Here is a 25,086-nt window from a genome sequence, read left to right as displayed (position 1 = left end):
TGAGCTCACATCCTGTTTTTTTTTTTGAAGTTCATTGTTTTAACTTTTCTAAGTTATTGAGTTGTATGTGCAATACATTTTTGCTAATTTTCCTATTTATTAAAATGAACACTAGATGCTAGAAATTTTCTCTTGAAAATTTTAATATTAGAAAAGAATAGATTAAAATCATTAGGATGTTTGATGGGGTCAAGAAATAATAATCCTTTTGCCTCCCAAGTTCAACCTATTCAAACCCCTGACAGAAGTACAGGGCAAGTGAGTAATTAAAATGTTAATATCATTATCGATTGAAAGGTAAGGGTTAAATTGCCAAAGACTAATTTCTTATGGGAAAATAAACTAGCCAACTATAAGGACCCAGGGAAATCAGTTTTAACTCTGTCATCCCATGGGTTAACTCTGTCATCCCATGACTTGGACTCCAGAATTTCCTCTCCTCTTCCCCAGCATGCATGTAATTCCCCAGACATGAACATGATGTGGTAAATTCTGCCACCACCTCGCCAAAATCATACAAGAATCCAAAGGCTTGGACTTCAGCTCCTGATCTTGCCAAGGAAGGAGATAAGTGCTCTTTTCCAAACCCAATTACAATCATGGGGTTGGCACAATGGGGATGAAACAATGGTTCTGCCACATCATATTTTCTATTTGTTCGTGGGCCCTGGTTGTAACCAGAAAAGGATGTTTCCATAGCCATGTAGATTAAGGAATCCTTCATCCCAAGGGTCAGGTTCTCCCTCTTGAAATCTGCTATCTAGCCCATCCTTACTGGTGTGAGTTAAGCCATACCAGGCCACTGCACAAGTTTCTAGAAGATTTTCCTAATGAATGCGCATAAAACAAACTTGCAAGTATGGTGCTGGGCTACTAACCGTTGTCTGCATGACACAGAGAAAGCTGAAATTGGAGAGTGCTGACCATAGTTGAATGTCCTAATCATACAGACTTGCCCACCAAGTCACAGGAAACACTGAGGCAAAGACAAAGACCTCTCTTCATGGAGGCACAGAAATGGAACAAAAATAAGAAGAAAGGGAAGAAAGAACAGAAAGGGAAAGAAAGAAAAGAAATGCCCCAGTCATTAAAAGGCAATTTTTTTCCACTACTTTCTTCTTGTTTGGTAGTGAGATATGCCTCTAGTGTAATTTCCCAATAAAGCTTACCTGTTAGTAACATTTAAAATGAGGTAAAGTCACTCACTCTCCTTCGCTATCATCATGAACTGGAACTGTTCACTGAACCTGTGATCTTTTTATTTCCCCTTTGCTCTATGTCCCACATGTTTGAGTTTGCATCTCCCTCAAAAACCCATAACTGAAATGTTTTTTTCCACATTCTCTTTCTTAAATTGAATAAATTCACCCAAGAAATATTCTCTCAAGTCATCTAGTCTTAGACTTATATTAGTACCATCCTAACTAACTCTCCATTAATATGACTTGCCCTTAGCATGATTTCACTTATAGACTAACTTCCATACATTTTTCTGGCACATTCCCTCAGCACATCAAGAATATCTGGATGCCTATTCACAATGATTATGTCACCCTAAATCATACTCAACAATTATTTGAGATTTTTACTATTTAGCCAGTGAACTAACCAAAATAATTCAAGATTATCTAATCCAAAGTTTCCTCCTTGACCCTGAATGCAAAGTCAAATTTGGGGCAGCTTGTCGAGTACTGCCCAGTTAAGCTTGGCAGCAAGGTACATGAAGAGAGTTTATTACTTACAAATAGGAGGCAAGGGACAACAGAAGCCTAGGATGTATCATGAGTCAGTCCCCCAAGGCTCAATAAAGCTGCCTGGGGCAGATGGAATCTTGACTTCAAGTGCCCCCGGCTTGTGCCACAGCTCAGGGACTCTGAAAGGCAGTTTGCTCTGGGTTCTATGTGGGCATGACCCATATAGACCCACTGGGCAAAACTTTGAAGGACATCCTTTTTCCAGGGAGAGAGAAGCAGAGACTAAGCTGTCTTGGACAGTTCCTTTCTAACTCAAGATATTACATTTCCTTGGAAGGACAAGAACAAGGAATTTCCTCCCTATCTGTTTCAGGAATGTCCTCCTTATTTCAGGATATTGCATTCCCAGAATGAGGGTTCAAGACTGGTAGCCCAAAGCTATCCAGGGATCATCTGGCATATGGCCACTGTATATAATTCTCTCCACAATAAATAAATAAATATTATTAGTAAAGTAATGCATGTACCCACTGGGCACAGCGGTGCACATCTTTAGTCCCAGCTACTCAGGAGGCTGAGGTGGGAGGATTGCTTGAACCAGGAGTCTGAGTCAGGCTTAGGCAACGTAGTGAGAACTCATCTCTAAAAAATAAATACATTTTAAAAATCAAATTCACACACCCAAGCCCCAAAAGTATCTTCTCAGCAATGTTCTTTGAAATTCCACTTCATGTCTGATTCCCAAGGTTCCTGGGGAGTCAGATCTTACACTTCCTAAGTTGAATTTTTCCACCAAAAGTGTTTATTCCTAGCCCTTCATTTAGCCAGCCAAGGAAAAATTCTGTCCCTGTAACAGCGACAAGAGAAGCAGAACCAGAATCATGCATGCTACAGGCAGCCAGGAAACCAAGAAAGAAATTGGTTAAAGAAACGGAATAAACCACTACGTGCAGGCTGTTTTTACAAAAATCACCAATCAGATGAAGTCACACTCATTGTCTACTAGGGAGGAGTGAATGAATGGGTGACCAGAGAGACACCTAGATTGTTATGTTATTGAAGCTCTGCCAAGTGAAAGAGGGTTTACCAATGCTTTATTTTAAAAATTTTCAGATATAGAACTTTTTTCTGATTTATTATTAATTTCAAGTTTTACTGCTTGAGTTCCACTGACTTTTAAATCTCTTCCTATTACCATTTCTTCCATGATTTCTTGTATTTCTACTTTCATGGAGATAATTCTTCTTCCTCCTCCTCCTGTTATTATTATTATATTTATTTGTATCAGATAGAAGGATTATACTGGACATACTTTTAAATGATTGCACTTTCTCCTACATAGTGGCAGTATAAATTGGAAGGAGAAATACACTTGAGGACAAAACAGTCTTGTTCTCAGACCTAGGATACAACAGATAAAAGTTTCCTAAGATGAAAGGGATAGGGCAGACTTTTATTCTGGTTTCCTCTTATTAAGGATATGCCTCCACAAGAAGCTTATCTTGAACAGATGGTTCTTAATTACAAATATGCATCTTATTCCGCTGAATTATTTTTACTGCCTTTCCAAACACCAAATAAAATATAACTCTTGTTATTAGTCACATAAATATGTACAAAATGTCACAAGTCACTATTGCTCCAAGCAGTTCGGCACTGTGGTTTTCAGCTCTCTATGAGATTTTAGTTCTTTATTTCCTATTATTTTAAATACACATTTAAAAAGATATTTGATAAAATTTAACTATCATTTCTGTCTATTCTGTAAGAAAGTTTTTCATACTAATGAATATTGCTTGAATTGTATACCCATTTTAAACACATTTATACTTTCCATTTAAACATGGTGAATTTGGAAAATATCCCTAAAATGTGTATCAATACACTTAAAATTATTTCTATTTACATCATTTTTAAATGCTTGTCAGTTCACTGGTAGTTTATTATTTTTCATATTAACATTTTGTTTCTTTAGAGTGGGAATTACTAGGACAAAACCAAAACCTCTTTCACATTAAACATAGTTTCACAAGAAAAGCATCATTATATTCCAAAGCATAAGATTAATTTATGTAGGCTACAGGACTCACCTAAAGTTTTTAAAAAGAGAAATGTCTGGAGCATAAACAAATTTTGGCAGTTAAAAAAGATTTTCCCAAATGATTTAGAATAAAAAATTAAAATTGCAAGTAAATATAATCATACAATAAAAATAGTTAAAATATATATGAAGACTCGTAAGACACAACAAAAATGTAACATAGATGAAAGTTCATAGCAACAAGCCTAAAGAATGATAAAATATGACATAAAATAAAAGTATGTACATAAGAATATTTTTATCACAGTACAATTTAGAAAGAAAAAGATGTTGTAAATTAGTATCTAGTACAAATTAAAAAGTAAAATAAGAAAAATTTCCATTCTTTGAAAATTGCCTTAGAATTCTGCAAAACAGAAAGTTCCCTATCCTGCCTTCATAAGACATTGTATTCATTTTGTCTAATTCTAAATCTAATCCATAAACAGAAACAAAATTGTTTTAATCACAGCAGAACAAAATTAACAAAATGATTTCATGAGTTAACCCCCTTATAAACAGGTGATTGGTCCTTACTATCCAGTAGTTTCTTAGGAAAAAAAAATATTCCTTGAGTTTTTATATATTCAAAACTGCTTGAATATATCCTTTAAACCTGAAAGATGTCTTCACTGGCTGTAGAACATTTAGTTTTTTGGCTCACACTTGCTTTCCCTGAATGTATTACAGGTGCTTCACCTCTGAATCCTGAAGCCACAGCTGATGAGATTTTCTCATTCTGGATGAATCCAGGTAGATTCTCCTGCATAAAACAATGTTAATTTCAATAGAGATATTCAATTCTTTTCTAATCTGGGAAAAAAGTTTCTTGAGTTATAGTTTTAATATTCATCTGTTCCATTGTTTCGTCTTGATTCATGAGGGATTCTAGTTATATGTATTTTGAATCGCCTTTGCATATTATCTATATATTTTTTGTCTTTAATCATCTATGATGCGGCTTGGCTGTGTCCCCACCCAAAATCTCATCTTGAATTTTAATACCTATAATCCCCAACTGTGAGGAGAGAGACCAGGTGGAAGTAATTGAATCATGGGCGCAGTTCCCCCATGCCGTTTTCCTGATAATGAGTGCGTTCTCGGGAGATCTGATAGTTTTCAGAAGGTGCCCCTCCCACTTTGCTCAGCACTCTCCCTCCTGCCACCTTGTGAAGAAAGTGCCTTGCTCCCCCTTTGCCTTTCGCCATGATTGTTCGTTTCTTGAGGCCTCCCCAGCCATGTTGAACTGTGAGTAAATTAAACCTCTTTCCTTTATAAATTACCCAGTCTCAGGTAGTTCTTTATAGTAGTATGAAAATGGACTAATACAACCTTTCTCACTAATTCTGCTGGCTTTCCGTAGTATTTATATTCCTCCTTCCTGTTTCTTAGAATTTAGTCTTCATTTCTAAAATTGATTCTTCTGAAGAAACTTCCCATGTTTTTCTCTTTCTCCTGTACTCTGCCATTGTGTTCTACGCTATCTTAAAATCAAACTATCACCTCCTGTTACCTGACTGTGTCCTTCCTTTGTTCTTGTATTTTTGTTTTGGAATGTTACTTTATAGATACAAATGCCTCACTGATGGTTTATTTTGTTTTTGTTGTTCAACATATACAAGTTGGTGGTACAATCTTAATCTGCTTTATAGCAATGTTTTTCTTATCATTGTCATCATCTGTGCAGAAATTGTGCTATTTTCCACATGTTTTTCTTGTCATATTTTAATGGAAACTTTATTTTGTATTACTCATTTTTCAATGAGATGTGTTTTTCTCTGAACTATTAGCAGATTACTGTGGTAGTATTGACATGGTGATGGGAGGAGAGTTTTCTGCAGATTTCTTGTTTAAGGGTCTCATAGTCTCTGGCTATGGCAATAAACTATAGTAAAACAACCTGTTTTTGTACTGGTAGGCCTCATGGAGCCTACTCTTGTTCGTGATGACCTTTCCCAACAATCCGACGTCTCTCTGATTTCTTCACAGGCTGCCCTGTCTAGGAATGATTGCAATTGTCTTCCTGGGCATTGCGTTCATTTTCAAAGGTATATTGTTATGCCATGACCTATAATTTGTTATCTCTGGTACCTTTTTCTCACTACTAGAGGCCTTTACCATGTCAGTCTTTCTCAGAGTTGCTGCCTCTTCCCAGGGGAAAAGGGGGAGTCTATCTGAGGAAAAATATTTGCTGGAGATTTCTGTGGTCTACTATGACATGGCGCCTCCACACCCTTCCTTCTTCCCCACAGAACCATTGTGACTTGCACAGGCTTTCTAAATGGTTCTTTTGGTCTCATATGCTTTGGGTATCATTCAGTCGTAATTGGACTTCTGGGTTTTCTTTTACTTCTCATCGCACTGGAAATGCAGTCAATAGGTTTTTATTATTTTCTGGTTGCTCTGCATGGGACTTAGCATTTAGAATTTAGCATTTGGAACTGAGCGTTGCCATTTATGTTCCTAACCAGAACCAAAAACCCTGTTTGTATCATCTGAAATGCATTATCTCAATACCAGAAAACTAACAGAATCCAGACAGAAAAAAATAAATAAATAAATAAATAAGGAAATTTGGCTGGGTTTACATAAATGCTATCTTGACTTTGTGGGCACACATGTTGTATATATTAAAAAGTAAGAATATTCATTTCCACTAAAAAGCACTTTTCTCATTTTCCTTAAAACATGAAACCTCATTCATTTTTCACTTTTGATTGTACAAGGAAAAGAAAGGCAACAAAGGGAACATGATGCTATAGGGAAGCTAAGATTCAATGTCAGGGCTAGGGCATCATTGCAAATTGACAAAGATGGTGGCAAGCTAGAAATGTGCACCATTCCTTGGATTGGGTCTAATGTGCCAGCTATACAGATTGTTCAAGAAAACCCAGGAATTTTGGATTTGTATAAAAAATCTTCTGCATTTTAACTGATGGCATATTTTAAACACCATGTTCTAGTCAAATAATGTGTGAACTGTGTCTGAGCAGCAGACTTTCAGCATATGAAGTCTTCCGATACTCTTATACTTCAGTATTACTGTTAGGTTTGACACCATCTTGATTTCTCTGTCTAGAACTGGACACATGAATATCATATTTCACTTTTTGACATTTATTTCTAAAAATCCCACTGGAAAGTATGAACTCAATTTTTATTTTTCTGAAATTAATGGAAATCACACCTACTTTTTTATCAAAAAACTTTCCAATTATTTCTCCTGTAATACTTGTTCATTAAATTACACACACACACACACACACACACACACTCTATTCCATGCTTGTGGTTCGTTTTAGACCTTGATAAATTGAACATCTTTACCTTTTCCTCACAAATAAATTGAATATCTTTACTTGTTCCTCACAAATATTCTGTGTGATGCTCCTTTTACTATATCAACATAAAGGATACATTAATAATTTTACTGGAGAGACAGGGACATCCATTCACAGGGTCATCATGGGCATCTCAAGACTGTATAATGCTCTAGATAATTACAAGAGCAAATGCCCAAAGAAAACATCAGAAAATAGCAAGAGGGATGAATTAAACAGAATCAAATGTGCTCGTTTAAAACCAAGTATTTTTATAACTCATAAGATATATGTGATTAAAATGCATTTAGGCTAAGAAAATGAAATGAAATTAGTCTAATAATTCAAGCAAAAAAATTAAAGTATTGAGTTTTCTTTCATTTTATGTTTTTATTTTGAGAGTTTTTGTTTGTTTGTTTTTTCATTTGGTTTGGCTTGGTTTAGTTTTTGTCCAAATATGGCTTAATAAATTCTCATTATGTAGTACAATGAACGCCAGACTTTTCTACCTTCTACTTCGAAACCTTGAAAATTTGATAAACCGATTAGTAATACTGTCAGTCTTTTCTACTGCAACCATCACTTACTGGCACATAGTAGTTTTTCAACCAGTATTTGTTAAAATAACACATTTATAAACGCATATTATGGTATCAATGTTCATTCATTTATTTCAGCCTCATGGTAGAATCCTCATCAGCCTGGTGAAATTATCCTAATTTTATGAAAAAATGAAAACCTATACTATATTTCTGCATACAGTCTCTCAATTACTGCTTTAATCCACTAAGCCCTCAGATTGCAAAGGCTGGCAGAGTGTGCAACATGCTAAGTTTTAGATTTTGAGAGTCTTACAGTTCAGTCAAATCAGTTCAAAAATTTTTAAATGGCCTATCATACACCTTAAGGGAAATTATACAGCAGATGTGCACCCTTGCTTGAGAAACTTATACTCTTTCAATATATAAGACTAGAGCCTACTTTATATCCATTGGTAAGTAAGGAGATAACTACAGTATATTTATATAATGAAAGACTTTGCAGCATGAAAAAAAGGATAGGTATCTACTGGATCACAGGCTATACATTATCTTTTAAATAACACATGCTAGGTAAAATGTTATATATATATATAAACTTTCTATTTGTTTACAAAATAAAAAATATATGTATTTCACGTACCTACACACTAAAAGTTACTAAGTTTTTTGGTGGTGTTTTTTTTTAGTGTGGGAACTGAAGGACTAGAGGTCCAGAATGAGAAGTTCGTATTATAATGAAGTAGTAGTACTAGGATTCAAAGTAGTACTGGCAACAATACCAACAATGACAACAAGAGCTATGTACCAATAACTTTTATTCATTTTACACAAAATATTTTATTAAATCTACACAAAAATGAACAATAGGCCCTAGCATAATGTCTGTTTTCAAAACAAGAAACTGACTCACAGACGAGTTAATTCTAAGATCATAGAATTAGTTACTCCAGAATTAGCCCAACTTGACTCGAGTCAGTGATTTAAAATATTGCACTATACCGTGTACATGTGTAACATTTTATAATCAAATATTTTAAAATTAAAGTTGAAGATATACACAGTTTGAAGGGCCAAAAAGTTTCATAAAGATTATTATGAAAAACCTTTATTACAAAACCCTGACATTTGTTCCTCCCCAGAGTTACCCACTTTCAATTTTATGCTATTATTTTAGTATTTCTGTTTGTATTTTTATGTGTATCACCAAATCTATGAAAATTATCATTATATCATTACATCCTGAATCTTAAGTTGTAGGCATTATCTATTAACTTCCCACTAAGAAAGACAAGGTTTTAACTCTATTATTCTCTTCCCTTTCCTTCCCTCAACCTCACAGAAACAACTATATTTCACTTCCATCCTAGTAATGCAGTTATAATCAAATCTTAACTTAGAACATTTTACAGTGTTTAAAATGACTATATAAATGTTATTCACTACTGAGCCATGGAACATACTATAATTCTTCTCTTGTCCTAACAACTTATTTTCCTCAGAGTGGATTTTATCTTGTTTCATGTTGCTGTTTGGTTAAATAGTTTCTACTTATAAAACTTCAAATATCCAGCCAAGTGTAAAAATTTACTTGATATACATTGAGGCTTAGCAGGTATACTATCAAATATATTTTATCCAAGAATCTCTATTGGCTGTTCCTCACCTGCTTCAATCTAGAGTACAACAAGTATAGAGTTCTCACTTCATCATAATCCTGGAGATTCTCTTTGCGTCTCTGCCATATTTGATTGCCCTGTTTCCTGGACAATCACACATGTTCCTCTTTTTGTTGTTGTTACATTCCTCAGTTTGGGTGAAGATGTCCAGTAGTCTTTGCTACCTGTCTGAATTTGTCTTTACTCAAGTCTTATCTTTGTATGAGTATTTAACTGAACACAGAATTCTGTATTGGAAATCATTCCTGTTCAGTAATTTGATGGCATTGCTCTTCTGCCTTCAAGCCTCCTAAACTGAAATTGAAAAGGTAAAAACTTTTTATTTTTTTGAGTCTTTGTATAAGACTTTTTTTTCTCTGGGGAAGCGGTAAGATTTTCTTGTTATCTGCATGATTTGAAAATCAGTGATGATATATCATGGCATGCATTTGTTTTCATCCATGGTTCTGGATATTTAGTGAGCCCTTTCAGGAAATTCATGATTTTTCTATTTGGGAAACGTGAATAATAATAATAATATTTATTTATTTTACTTATTTTTGTTTTTGAGATGGAGTCTTGCTCTGTCGCCCAGGCTGGAGTGCAGTGGTGCGATCTCGGCTCACTGCAAGCTCCGGCTCCCAGGTTCATGCCATTATCCTGCCTCAGCCTCCCGAGTAGCTGAGACTACAGGAGTTCACCACCACATCAGGCTAATTTTTTGCATTTTTAGTAAAAACGGGGTTTCACTGTGTTAGCCAGGATGGTCTCGATCACCTGACCTCGTGATCTCCCTGCCTCGGCCTCCCAAGAATAGTATTATTAATTATGTCTTCCACTGCATTTTCTCTGCTGCCTTTTGGGAAAGGAGAGGATTTTCTATTGCTAGGATGTTGGACCTCTAAACTGATAGTTTAATTCTTTTCTTTCTTATGTTTTACCTTGTTTTGTTTTACTCTAGGTTTGGGGAGCAAAAACTTTGTCATCCAAAAGTTCTGTTGAGGTTTTCATTTTGGTTTTTATATTTTTAATTTCTAAAAGAGTTTTTAGTTTTTGACTTGCCCTTATCTAAAAATAGAGCATCGTGGTTTTGTTTACAGATACAATTATTCCTGTGTATCTCTGAGAAAATTAATAATAGCATTACATTTCAGAGCTAGCTAATTTCAATGATATGAGTTCTCCCACCATAGTGAATTTCAAACTACTAACATGTAGTCACAGAATGAGAACTTGGGAGACCATGTCAGAGTTGACTCTTGTCCCAGAGCCGGTAGGCTCCAGTACACCACTGAATGAAAGTTTACTTGATGTTATTTATCAATTTAACTTATTTGGTTCCTGATTCCCTTTGAAATGTGGTGATCCTTGACTATTGTCTCATATTTAAGAGTAGAATGCTATAAAGCCAATTGGAAGCTCTGAGCATGTGGCTTTATCAACAGTAGATTTTGCTATAAAGTATTAATATCTAGTTGGAAATTTCCAATACTGTCTTCAGTATTTTCTCTTAGATTGCTAAGTTTCTTAAAGAAGGATCTTCTGCCTAAGATGAGAATGTATTTCCTTATTTAATTTCCCTGTTTTCCATAGAGTGCCCATTTATCCAGATATACATGACTTCCCTAGGAATGTCTCTCTTGTACCCTCTTCAGAAAGATGTTACCCTCTTCTACCATCTTCAGAAAATAAATTTGATTTTTGTGTCATTCAAAAATCTGCATCTTGAGGACACAATACTATTGGTGGCAATGATGATTAAAGGTCGAGGCTTTTTAAAAGATTGTGTTATTTTAGGTTGGATGTAGTGGCTCACACCTGTAATCCCAGAACTTAGGCAGGCAGATCACTTGAGGTCAGGAGTTGGAGAACAGCCTGGTCAACATGGCAAAACCCTGTCTCTACTAAAAAATACAAAAATTAACCAGGCAAGGTGGCAGGTGCCTGTAATCTCAGCTACTCAGCAGGCAGAGGGAGGAGAATCGCTTGAATCTGGGAGGCGGAGGTTGCTATGAACTGAGATCACACCACTGCACATCAACCTGGGTGACAGAGTGACACTTTGTCTCAAAAATAATAATAAATAAAGATTGTGTTATTTTAATATGAATTATTGTTAATAAGTGAAAGTAAGAAAATAGCAAAAGTAACTATGCTTGTGGGTTTTTTTCCTATCCTGTTACACCCCTGTATTATTGAGACCTTCATCAGAAAAGATTTTATTTCAATATGTATAATAAAGTGAAAGAAAAGAATTGATTAAAGTTTCAGTGCATAGCCACCAACACCCCCCTAATTCAGCCAGAGCACCAAAGGTTCTCATATTAACTATAAACCTCACTTAATCTTCTTGGCTTCTACCGCCAATCAATAAGCATGAAAGCATCTGCATTTCTGCGCAGCGTAGTAGGTTTTCCAGTCGCTGCCATATAAAACTTGCGAAATTCTCAGGCTTCCACTCAATATTTTTGGACTTCAATTTTTCCTTATTCTCATGCAGGTTATATGTCTTCTTCTGCTTAATAATGTAAGACAGGCTTTGGACTGTAGTTGGACAATGACATACTACCCCTCTTTAATCGAGTATTACTCTGATTATATCTACTGTGTTTTTCTGAGTAATTGTGTTACTCTGTTGTTTAATTGGATGTCAAGGATTTCTTGAGAAAACATGAATCTGTAAAATACTTTCCATTTTAATTTTTTGTGTGTCTTGATTTGCTTGGTAACTTCTTTGCATCTCAATCTACTAATCTACTACTATAGAGATACCATTAACGATGCTAAATTAATTAAAATGAAGGGCTGTATTTCTAACAAAACATCTAATAAAACAACTCATATATCTACAAAATGCTTTCAACAACTTTTATCTGATACTACAAACACTTTGGTACAATCAAATTTCTTGTTTTTCACATTAATGAGTGGAGATTACAGAAATTTTTAAACATGAGAAAGAATTGAAATAAGCTATTACTATTTTCAAGCAATGAAGTCAAAATTGAAGTGTATTTCCATATTGGAAAATTTTCGATATCCCAGCAGTATTTATATTCTAAACATACATTTTAATGATTCAGAATATTTTCTCCATTATACTTAAAATAAATGTGTATTTATGTGTATTTTGCAGATGCAAAAGCATCTCTAAATATAAATCCACCCTGAAATCCATTTCTTGTGGAAAATTTAAAGAAAGTTCATCTGAAAAGCAGTTTTATGTAAAAGCTTTCTTATTAAATCATCACTGAATTACAAAAATTTGATGAAAATGTTATTGTAAAAAAAAATTATACTTGTTTCATTCAAAGTTAGTATCTCTATTGGGTAAACATTTATTTTTACCTATGCATGCCATGATCTGAATCAGAAAATACGTGTGTATGTATAGAGCTACCTACTTTATGCTTTAATTTTAATGACAATTTGATACATAAGCTAAGATGTTCTACTGCACAGAAGAATAAGAACTTAAAAAAATTATCTTTTCTCTTTAACTGCAATTAACAAAGCTAAATGTTGTGTTCAGTGATGCTTTATTTCTTTAGAAAAGTTTCCATCAGAAGTGTTGACTCGGCAGAGCTCAGTGGCTCATGCCTGTAATACCAGCACTTTAGTAGGCCGAGGCGGGTGGATCACTTGAGGTCAAGAGTTCAAGACCAGCCTGGCCAACATGGTGAAACCCCATCTCTACTAAAACTACAAAAAGGGCATGGTGGTGGGCGCCTGTAATCCGAGCTACTCGGGAAGCTGAGGTGGGAGAATTGCTTGAACCCGGGAGGCGGAGGTTGCAGTGAGCCCAGATTGGCGCCACTGCACTCCAGCCTGGGTGATAAGAGTGACAGCCTGTCTCAAAAAAAGAAAAAAAAAATGTTAACTCAAGTCATCATTTTAATATGAAATTAAGATTTCTGAAGTACAAGCATAATTTATTTATTTATCAATGATCCCTCAGGACCCATGAGCAAAGTGCAAGCTCTCAGAAAGTGCAACCAAAATAATTAGATGTCATTTTATGTATACATAGAGAACAAACTTGATTTCATAACTGTTGATTTGGTACGTTTGGTCTTTCACCTAACATGAAGAAATTCATTTTAAAATAAGACCTATTTATTCTGCTGTTTTTCCACAATGAAATAATGCATAAGAAAAATATTCACTAAACATACACAATTAAAACAAGAGGATTTTTAAAATTATGAACATGTGATAATATTTCTATGCCACTGACAACTTGACAAAATAATAAAAATAAAATCAAAATGATACTATAATGATATTAGGAACAGTTTATTGTTAATATTATTTTGGAAAATACTATGGCAAAAACCTTCAAACTTCATAGTTTTATATCTTTAAAACTGTAATCTGATTCCAAATAACTCTAAGTAATTCAAGCAAAGATATAAGCTGTAAGATTTTCCTAGAGATCATTATATATAACCATTTTAAAAACAGCCTAAAATTCGTACAGGAATGGCTTGAATACCGGAGAATGGCTTGAGTAAATTATGGCATATCACCAAAATGAAATTTTAAAAGGTGATTTAAATACAAAGATGTATGAAAACATGGATCAATATATAGGAACAAACATTAAGTGAAGAAGTGTAGGTATATACATGTAGGTATATGCCCACAATGCATGTGTACTATTAATGTAACTGCCGAAATATTTCTGGTCATCCATAGTTAAAAGGCAATGCACAGACAGAGACTTACCCTTAAGGTAAGAGACCAGGGATAGCTTTATATGTCTTTTATTTCATAATTAAATATTAAAAATTTTTACTGATTCAAAAGTCTGCATATTAAATGTTTACATATATTTATTGTTTTTGCAGATCTGAAGTTCATGGTAAACTAATGCTATGTTTATAGTACAGATTAATGATGTTAAACATTTAGAATTATTTAATAGGTTAAATATTAAACCTATTAAATACAGTTATGAATTACATAAACCGTGGGTTCCAGTTCTAATATTGCTGAGCAATTGTGAATAAAATATTAATTTCATTGACTCTCAGAGGATCAAATACAGTTTTGGTAATTGAGCTGAGCATTCTAAATGACCCTTCCCATTTTCCAACTCTTGTTGCATTTTCTGAATGAAACATTTTTTCCCTAATATTCGGGTGTTGATAGAGTCATGTTCAGGTGTTCTTGTTTCTACTCTAACTTTAATAGCTATAATAGCAACATTTCTCATTTTTTGATATTTTAAAATAGCTTACTCTTAACCAATGTATAATTCATTTCATTCATTATCAGTACTATTTTATATGATTCAATGACTCTTCTCTGAATTGAAAACCAGGGCACTAGACAAAAGAAGTTATTTTTTCCCTTTGATGTGCAATTTATTATTCATAAATAATTTTTACCGTTGTAAAAATTAAATTATGCTACTTAAGCTTTTAAATAATTGGCTTTGCTAAATATGATTTTATGAATTAAAGCTGTTTCATAAAATTGAAGCCTGTACTTGAGTTACACATATTGCTATTATTACATTTTCACCTTAAAATACATGGCCACATAAATTCATACAAACAGTGATTCACAGTCACAATAATAGTATTTGATAAAACTAGCTAAAAGCCAACATTTATTGAGTATTTACTGTGTGCAAATTAGTTTACATCAATTATTTTAATTATCCCACTCATAATAATATTTATACATTTTTAAAATGAGGAAGTTATGCAAGTGTACATAGCTGGCAAAGGGTAAAACTGGAATTGAATCTTAAATAGAAACACTATAGAACTTGTATGATTCACCACAACCCCGTACGGCTTCCTATAAAATTAAAAAGATATTTGGTTCATCATGAAGGACTTATAATATTTACTAAAAATGAGATTCATATATTTCTGGTTATATGTCTATGTATGTATATATGTATATATACTTTTAAACATGTAGGTATATATGTATATGCATTTATATACATATATACACATTTATACATGTATATATGTATTTATACATTTATACATGTATATATGTATTTATACACTATAGATATCTACATATGTATGTATGTCCTAGACATATCTTTCTACATGCATAATTATATATGTATATTTTCTATGTGCATAGTTATTCATACCTGTATAATTATATAAACATCAAATATATAAACATGTATACACATGGTTTTGAAGCCTACATGTGCACATAAAAGGGGCGTATTTTTAGAAAGTCTCTTATTAAAGGTATAGTTCAAATAGCATGTTTCCAGCTGCTTACCAGGAAGTGCTTCAAGATTTGTAATTCGAACAATGCAAAATGCAGTGTCCTGGACAAAGTGGTGGTAGTGTCATATCGCCCTTTCCAAAAGAAAAAAGAAAAAAAGAAAACATTTAAAGGAAAAAACAAAATGAAAACACATATACTAAATCACAATTGAGCTTAAGTCTACATAAAGCCTTCACTTTGAGAATGCAGATCGATTTTCATTTGCTTAAGTAGGCTCATAGTAATCAGAGAACTAAATGCAAACAGTAGTAAAGTCTGTAGTTGGTTCTGTGATAAATAGGAGAGAAATGGTTTAATAGCAAAAGCCATAATTATCCACAGTTCTCAGTTTACAATTAGTTTTCTTTGACAGTTATAGTCATAAATGCCAGCTTTAATCATGTGTTCAGGTTGAATTAGGCGCTGCCAATGCTGGAAGAGATCTAATCCGCTTTCTTTCCTACTCATAATGAAATAATAATGCAAATTCACTACATTGATGGGACGACCCATGTGAATTTATTATAGGCTTGGAGAAGTCTCTTGAAAGGGATAAATTCTTTCTGGGTACAGACTTGAGGTAATTCAAACCAGACAAGAAAAAAAATGGAGCTGTCATCAGAGGCCAGGATATGGAATGGATTTAATTTGTATGAATAGGCTTTTTAATAAGTATAACAGGGCTAAGCTCTAGCTTTAGTTGGGGAATATTACTGCTGTCAGTTTCCAAATCTGGATGCACTAACTTTATTTGGGAGGATAAAGACCATTTCCAAAACTCATTTCTTATAGCAGCACAGGTCACTGTAGCTAAATGCACACTACACAGTAGCCATGGCAAACAGGGCAAATTGTGGGAGTTAAGTCAATGGGACAAATAATTTTTCCTTAGTTGGCCAGTGTTGAATGCAGTTGACATTTCCAATGGTTGAATGTATATTTTAGGCTACAGGGAACATGTTACTGATATAGAACATATTTAAGTGGCTTTTTTTTTTCTGAGAAAAGTATGCTAATATAATATCATCTAAAGGGTAAACAATCCCTTTTCTCAACCAATAGAAGAAAGCATGAGTAAAGCACAGATTCAAAACAATACTAAAAACATAGCCTTCCATCATATCAACACACAAGGAACCAAAATTTGACTGTTATACATATTTAAGGCTGCTAAACATTCACATTGCTTGCCTTATATGTATTTATTTCCTCCCAAGGCTATATAACAAATTCAACCTATTTTCTCCATTACTTTAAACTGTCTCAGTATCAGTGAAATACAAGTATGGAAAAATTATATTATTTAGATAACACCATTGATTAGTTTGGCAAGAGATTTAATAGATGCATTAAAGAGTGATGAGTAATTAATGCAGCATAGAAAAAAATAGAAATCAAAAGTTAGATATTTCAAATAAAATATAGTCTTTGTCTTAATCCATTGGTTGGATGCATTGAATACATTTTTTTTTGCCTTGCATTACTCCCGAATATAATATATCTTATTAATTTTAAGAGCATAGGTATTATTTTCAAGTAATAATTTTCTTCCTTGTGAAGTATTTTAATTTTTACAAGCACAAGTTTGAAATGAATTGATTCATCTGAAATTTCCACAGCACTGTTATTGATCTTGTTTTATACATATACTGTGGATTATGCAATCTTTATGTAGTGAAAGTATCATTCATTTTTATATCAAGAGAGTCCACAAGTATTTTATGCAACACTAAAAATAAGGTCTCTAAGTAGATAATCAAAGAATAAACAATAGACAAATTCAGAATTTCTTCAGAAACCATTTTGAGAATGACAATTATATCAAAAGAATTCATTTCTATTGCTTTCTAGTTTGCTCTACTCATTAAAAACTTCTTTGTTATGAGTTGGCTTTTAATGTTTTCTCATTCAGCAAACCTAGAAATCATATCTACGTACCTTCCATGCTCAAAGAGCACATTTTACCCAGTGACAGTTGCACTATTCATGTTACAGTTATGACCGTTGCAGTGTAAGTAATTACTTCTTCATAAAACAAAGAATGTACCTCATTACAGGGGCTTTATGAACAATAGCTCACCTTACAAATTACCTAATACAATATGCCATGAGAAATGTGGGAGAAAGCAACAAGTGAATGACAGGGCTTTTGTTCATGCAAAGGCTGTATGATTTTCATTTTTAAAAATATGTGAGTTTGATGAGAGAAACGTTAAATACTACAGGGAGAAGTTTACAGTAAATTGCACTTCTGATGTGTTAAATGCTACCAGATAAAACTCAGTAGCAATGCAGAGGTTAGATAAATTTTTCAAAGAGTAAAAATGCCTCAGATACTGTTTCATAAGTAAACAAATATATTAGCTTAAAAATTAGTACAATGTGTGTATTCCAATGGAATTGTTGAGAATGAAAAGGCTTAATTGTTTAATTCTAATTGTAAAAGCAACAGCAAATGTATTCTAAAAACGCATACCTCAGAAGCAATGTGACAATCATTAATTAATATGCAGATATCACATTATTTTCTATGCTCCATATATGTAGTCAATAGTCACACTAACATCTTCCTATTACACTGAAAAGCAAAGCAGATATTACTAGGTTTCTGTTCTATATTGTTTCAGGAAAAAAAACCCATAAAATAATTAAGATTTTATTCCATGGATGAAATTATCTATACTATAGCTTAATTAATTTGTTTAAAGTAAGCACTTAATAAATATTAACTATTATTTTTTATTTTGGTAAGTTCGGTCACTTACAAAACATCATTAGTGTTTGAAGAGTTGAGATTAGAGAAGATAGTTACTGGAATTTATTAAATTATATACATATGAAATTTATAGGACTAATATAAATCAGATGAATAAAATGTGCATTGTTTCAGGTTACACTTTTAAGACAGGTAATCCAATTATCAATTAAACAAAATGTAATATATTCACCTAAATTTATACTTAAGAAAGTCGAGGCCCTGAAGTGTCAAATGACCTGCTGAAGTTCAAATAGATAGTTGCAATGTTAGAATTGGAACCAAATTTTTAAAACTTCCATTGTACTTTTCATCACTTCAGGCCTTATTTTAATAAGAAATAAAAGACCCAAACCCAGGCCACTGTGCCTGAATCTGAAGAACTTTGAGCTTGCTAGACACTGAGAAAGATTAAGAAAAATTTATATGATCTGTGTAGTGAACAATGGTTTTTCTTTCCAGCAATCATATCCTCATCATTTTCTTTTATTTGGCAACTCTCCTCCCACTCTCATTTCATGCAATGGGAAAAAAATAATCCCTCTTTTCATCACTAGAGATGGCATGAAACCTAGGCTGGACCAACATACTCACAAATCTTGCCCAAAGTGATTGCTTCACAAACAACCTGAATACGAGAACATCCAAATCAATCAGATAAACTTCTGTGAAACTACAGTATGGGGAAAAAATCTCGTTGGGCAAAGATTTCATAGAGTAACCATCTAAAGACCATCTTTCCAAAACACAGAAAGAGCCTTTCTCTATGTGGCCAAAATAAATGGAACAGGCATGAGAAGTAGAGTGACTGATAATGTCATTTGAGTCCTTGGATCCATCCATACCTGATCTACTACAGGAAATCTTAAATGTGTGTGTCAATAAATTCTCTTTTTCAGTGGAGTCAGTTTGAATTTTCTTTTCAGCCACCATCAAGAATTCCATTAAATCCTGTTTTATAACAAATATTGGCATTGATAGCTTCTTACTAATAGAAGATAAACAACAAAACAGTGTGTGCCTTTAAAATCTCAAAGGAAAGAAAATAATGCCATAGAGCTGAGAAGTGCCCATCACTGAAAATGAATCTCTAAATGGAAGAGAACCACTTTTTTCCAGGAAACTACTTATTACCCCCCAAAAGATGTAAGAGGCTATATCCATAGCCATATAGAAAAAACTGAAGATGATAAATCAGAAATTCAATAAAACTAAAAGAAGAAAAAGGCAAGTTGATTTGCAATAAAATATTGGTTAATGCAGGCAATAATGAAAGTGTTTAACAGTGGTAAAGATTTAATCAGGACTGTGGAAAGCACACATTAAAATTCTCTCCAAATGCAGGTGGAAGGTATGGAGAACATGGCACTCATGTAAATAACAGAGCTTGAAGAATGAGCTGTCACTTAAGAATCAAATTCTGAAGAAATAGTTAATATCCATCTTATTTTTCTCTGGTTGAAATTTTGCCACAATACCTTTGCCCTAACTAAATTAAGATTAAATCATATCTTAGGATATAAATTTTTAGAATTTTGACAACTTTTAGAGACCCAGCTCTGCATTTGATATAGTAATTTCAAGTCTTAAAGCTAATAATATATCTCAAATGGTAATATATTCCAAAATTAAAATGTAGGGTTATTTTTAATACATTTTAAATATCCACATCTTTAGAACATCCTTTTTGTTAATTCTCATGATATTATACATGATTATTATATATGATATAATAATGACAGTGTATAAAAACATATTTCATTGTAATTATGTACTATTAAAATAATATAAAATGTATATGACTCTCTAAGAATGAATTCAATTTGAAATTCTCACTTTTTTAAACTTAACTATTATTTAATACTGGCATGGTGCCAGGAAATGTCCCAGAGAACACAGTCATGAATGAGATAAGCCTCAAGTCCCCTACCCTCAAATTGAAGAGAAACCAAAAGTAGAGATTAATAATATAGTCTCAAAAAATTTAGATTTTGTTAAGTACTATAAAGAAAATAAACTAGATCAGAATAACTGAGGTAAGGAGTTCCAAGTGAAAACACTCACAATGATTATTTTTTAAGTTTTCAAAGTATTTATTTTAATGTCTACATTACTTTCAAGGTGTTAGCATGTTTTATGACTTTAGAATAAACAGAGCTTGCTTCATACTCTGCAACACACTTAGTAGGGACATGAACATGCTATTAGAAGTGATAGCTGTGTAAAGATGTTAATGGAAATAAAGTTAACATTTTGTAAAGCAGTAGGAATGGACATAAATTATGTAAAGCTGTAGCACAGCCTAAGTCCTCACAAAATATTGGCTTAAAATGTTCCATTCTTATTGAATTTTTAAAAAAGTGTTCAAATCAAAGCAAATGTCAGTATAATTTTTATAATTGCACTTTAGTAGTGTGATAATTGTTCACCTGGCAGTTGTTAGAATGTAAAATGCAAGGAACTTGGTAAATATCTTCTGTAACCTTTCGTTTCAGTTTTTGTTTTCTGTGAAAGAATTTTCAAGATTCTCAGATAATTACTGGAGGCTAAAATAATAATTAGTACCATTTCTCATTCATAACGAGTATATCAAATGAGAACATTCAAAACATATTGTTTTGTCTGGTACTGGTTAATTCTAATCCAAATGAAGGAGACAAAATTGCAAGATACCACGTGAGCTATTAATCTAGCCATTTTGAAAGGACGTGGGAGCAGTACCTAGCAAAGTAATATTTCTCCTTTGTATGCTAATTTGATTCACACCTGCCTCCACTTAAAAATGGTACTCCTGGAACACTGCGTCCTATACTATGGTGTATTAGCCAACTTCGTACATATTCTCTGTCAATCACAGTGATGGAGGCCATTGGGAGAATGCTGTTGCTTGTGAAAAATTATTTTCAGAGAAAGAGCTATTGAGAAATTGGTCCTATTAAGCCAGAACCATGAAAGTAGCTGGCTCACCTTCCATTTTAGATCCTGGGTCAGGATGACTAATACCTGAAATATTTTAGAAGTGCTGTTCACTAACACATAAGATTTTTTACATTCATTGATAAGAAAAAATACAGTGTTTATATTTGTTGTTAAATATTTGTATATGTGCATAGCAATGTAAATATATATATAACTAAATATACCAAAATATGTTAAAAGTATACTTATATAACCAAAAAGGATTTTTAATATAAAATATCATTAACACATAATATCCAAATTCATATATTTGTTTTCAGAGATTGATAAACTAATCTTTATTATCTCATAAGAGGGTTATGCTTACATTTCTATTGCAACTTATAATTAAACACAGTGTGCTTAGAAAGACAATAAAGAACTGGAGCAATAATCTAGGCACCTCAAGGAAATGAAATGTATTACATAGTTCATGTGCAAGTTCCTCTGACCTATCATGCCCATTCCATTTTGCATTTGCTGCTCTAACTTTTATCTAAGCATAGCCAGCACAATCAATCTAGAAATTTCACTAAGAATACCATGCTCAATTTTCACTACTGATCCTTGTTGTCAATGTTATAGAGAGGGAAGTATGATAATTGTGATCTCACATCCATACCAACCAGTTTTACCATGCTTGAATTCCCTTTTATATTAGGCATAGTCCCACTAACCATAATATTTCAAGTTTTGAAATTTTAGACATATTAATGTATCTGTTAGGTTTTAAGATTTTCAAAAAACATAACACTTACTTGAACATTGTCTAAACATTCTGGAATGATTTCATTTAAAATATGAAAATACTTCATATAATTTTTCTCAATCACTTTTGTCTTATTTTAAAATGGATTCATATTCTAGAACTTTGAATTTTTGTTTTATAAGAAAGGCTATGCATTAAAGATTTTTCTGAGGTGGTTTTATGGCTCACTTTTAAAGTTTTCTTTCCTACACATAAGACATTACAAAATAATTCTAAATGTATGCAATCCTGGGAATAAATTTAACATACTGATATTTTTCTGGGGTTCAGGGGTGGGAGACTTCCTGAATAGAACTGTAGTCCCAATGATTTATTCATTGTATGATCATAGACTTGCTTTAATTGTGGGTTTCTCATCTCATTTACTTTTCATAAAAAGTCTCTGATATAATACCATAAAGTTTTAAGAAAACTGTGTGGTGTATAGTCTGTGTTCATTCTTTACTGTCATTTCATGCTTTTATGTGTGTATACATAAATATGTTCTTATAAAATAGATTTTATTATAAAACTCCTTTGTAAACTGATGTTTAAAAATTTACTAATACATTTTCTCTTCCATGACTCCACAGTACTCTATCAAATTATTCAACCAACTCCAATAAAGGACATACTTTAACTACTCCACTTTATTTCCTTGTATGAGGGTCACCAGTTACTTCCATGTGACTAAATCCAATGGATGTTTTTCAACCAGTATCTTGTTCAAAATGTCTGTATCATTTAACACTACTGATTTAAAAAAAAAAAAACAAAAAACGGCGTTAATCCTTTCTAGGCCATAAAACCCTTTTGTCTTTCTACAACATTGGATATTCTTTCTTTTTCCGATTTTTGGTTTCTTCTATCTTCTTAAATCTCAACAATTCTCAGAATGGTTTTAGCTCTCTGATCTCACTCAGTATTGTTTTCAAAATATTCTCATGCCTTTCTAAATATCAACCATTATCTTCACTCTCATAGCTACTATACATCAAGAGCCAACAAGTCCATGACTGCTATATGCTTACCAAGTTATCACCCAGGCTTCTCTACTAGGACGACTGATCTGCACATCAACCACAATATGGACATGAACAAAGTCTTCATGAACTCATCATTGCTGCCTCACCCTCCAAATCACCACTGCCCCTCTTTTAATGTTCCCTGTTTCATAAATGACACACAATCTGCTCATGTGTTCAGGTCACAAATAAGAAAGTCATCGTTGACTCTACCATCCCCTTCCTTGATGTCACCTCCAGTTACAAACACTTTTGATTTTCCTTAAATGCCTCTTTACCTATTTACATATCTATTGCCATCAACTAGTACAAGCTATCAGTTTTTCCTCTTTCTCTTTACTGAAACCACGTTTTAACTAAACTTCCTGTGTGGATTAGAGAGAACCATATAGAATTACCAACATTCCATAATTTTTAATGGCAATTTTATATGCCTAAACTGTATACTAATTCTCTCATATTTATCTCATGTATTTCTCCTACAGTGTTCTTCCAAAAACACCAAAACATAAGTATTAAACAAACATTTATTTTATAAGTAAATGTGTGAGGCTATATACTTTAATTATTTTAATCCACCACCAGTTTTTGCCATAGTCTATTTCAAATATTTCACTGGGATGAAAAATTATGTGATAAACATTTTGCACACATATCCTTATATACATGTCTAATTACTTTCTCAACAAGTATATTAAAGTAGAACTACTGGATAATTATCTTTTTGTATCACTGTCAGACATGCCAACTTTCATGATGAGAGTGTTTGGTTTGTACACATAACTCTAAACAAAACCAGAACAGGAGAGCACAGTTCAAAACGTCTGGAAATTATTGCTTTACAAAGGATCTGCCAAAAAACAATGTGCACATTCAAATGAAGTTCACTGGAGATTATTTTAACTAAAACACGTCATTCAATGCAAATAAGTTGTAAAGCAGTGACTTGGAAAGTTTCTAAACTTTGGGAATTTCTTTACTTAAATGCAAATTTTGTTTAAGAAAAAAAAATCTTTGTATTTTCTGAAATGTGTGTGTTAGTGTTTCCAGTTTGCCCCACTACTGCAATTTTCTATCATACAATCTTACATCTACTAAACACCTAGCAGAAAATCACAACAAAAATCAGCATTGTGACTTGCTAAACAGGACGTTTAGTCTCGTTTGTATATTACATTCATTTCCCATCTAAAGATACTCTTAAAGGAAATGATTGCTGTAGAAAAACAAAGTTGACGAAATAATAGAAAGCAGATGAAAAAGATTACCTGAGAAAGTAGTGTTAGACGATTTTATGTGTGTGAAAAACTTGAACAGTTATTAACACGTTAAAAACAACATAAAAAACAAAAGTGAGGCAAGATAAATCAGATAACCTATCTGCCAGTTTGGAGTACAGTACTATGTAATCACTTATAGTATTTTAAAGTCTGTGACACTGAGAATATACAAATATCATATTTGCTCTTTCATAGCTTAGTTTTAATCTGTTACTTTCTCTTAAAAGGTAAATGTTAAAAAGAAATAGAATAAAGTCAGGTAGCATGATACCTCCAGCTTTGTTCCTTTTGCTTAGGATTCTCGTGGCAATGCGGGCTCTTTTTTAGTTCCATACGAATTTTAAGGTAGTTTTTTCCACTTCTGTGAAGAAAGTCATTGGTAGCTTGATGGGGATGGCATTGAATCTGTAAATTACCTTGGGCACTATGGCCATTTTCACAATATTGATTCTTCCTATCCATGAGCATGGAATGTCTTCCATTTGTGTCCTCCTTTATTTTGTTGAGCAGTGGTTTGTAGTTCTCCTTGAAGAGGTCCTTCACATCCCTTGTAAGTTGGATTCCTAGGTATTTTATTCTCTTTGTAGCAATTGTCAATGGGAGTTCACTCATGATTTGGCTTTCTGTTTGTCTGTTATTGGTGTATAGGAATGCTTGTGAATTTGCACACTGATTTCTGTATCCTGATAAATCATGCTACTATAAAGATATATGCACATGTATCTTTATTGTGGCACTATTCACAATATCAAAGACTTGGAACGAACCCAAATGTCC

At 33.1% G+C, this 25,086-nt stretch overlaps 1 long non-coding RNA gene across 1 annotated transcript in view; it reads right to left on the bottom strand.

The window, feature by feature from the left end:
* Positions 1 to 15,527: 15,527 nt before the first annotated feature.
* Positions 15,528 to 25,086, bottom strand: part of LOC126956294 (uncharacterized) — a 37,008-nt gene continuing 27,449 nt past the window's right edge. The window contains exon 3 of the long non-coding RNA XR_007726286.1: positions 15,528 to 15,635. This is a non-coding gene — a long non-coding RNA (uncharacterized LOC126956294). The remainder of the gene's footprint in view (positions 15,636 to 25,086) is intronic.

The sequence above is a fragment of the Macaca thibetana genome, chromosome 6 (genome assembly GCF_024542745.1).
Source record: "Macaca thibetana thibetana isolate TM-01 chromosome 6, ASM2454274v1, whole genome shotgun sequence".
NCBI classification, from domain to species: Eukaryota; Metazoa; Chordata; class Mammalia; order Primates; family Cercopithecidae; genus Macaca; species Macaca thibetana.
The sequence above is the reverse complement of the archived record's forward strand: the minus strand, read 5'-3'. Positions and strand labels throughout refer to the sequence as shown.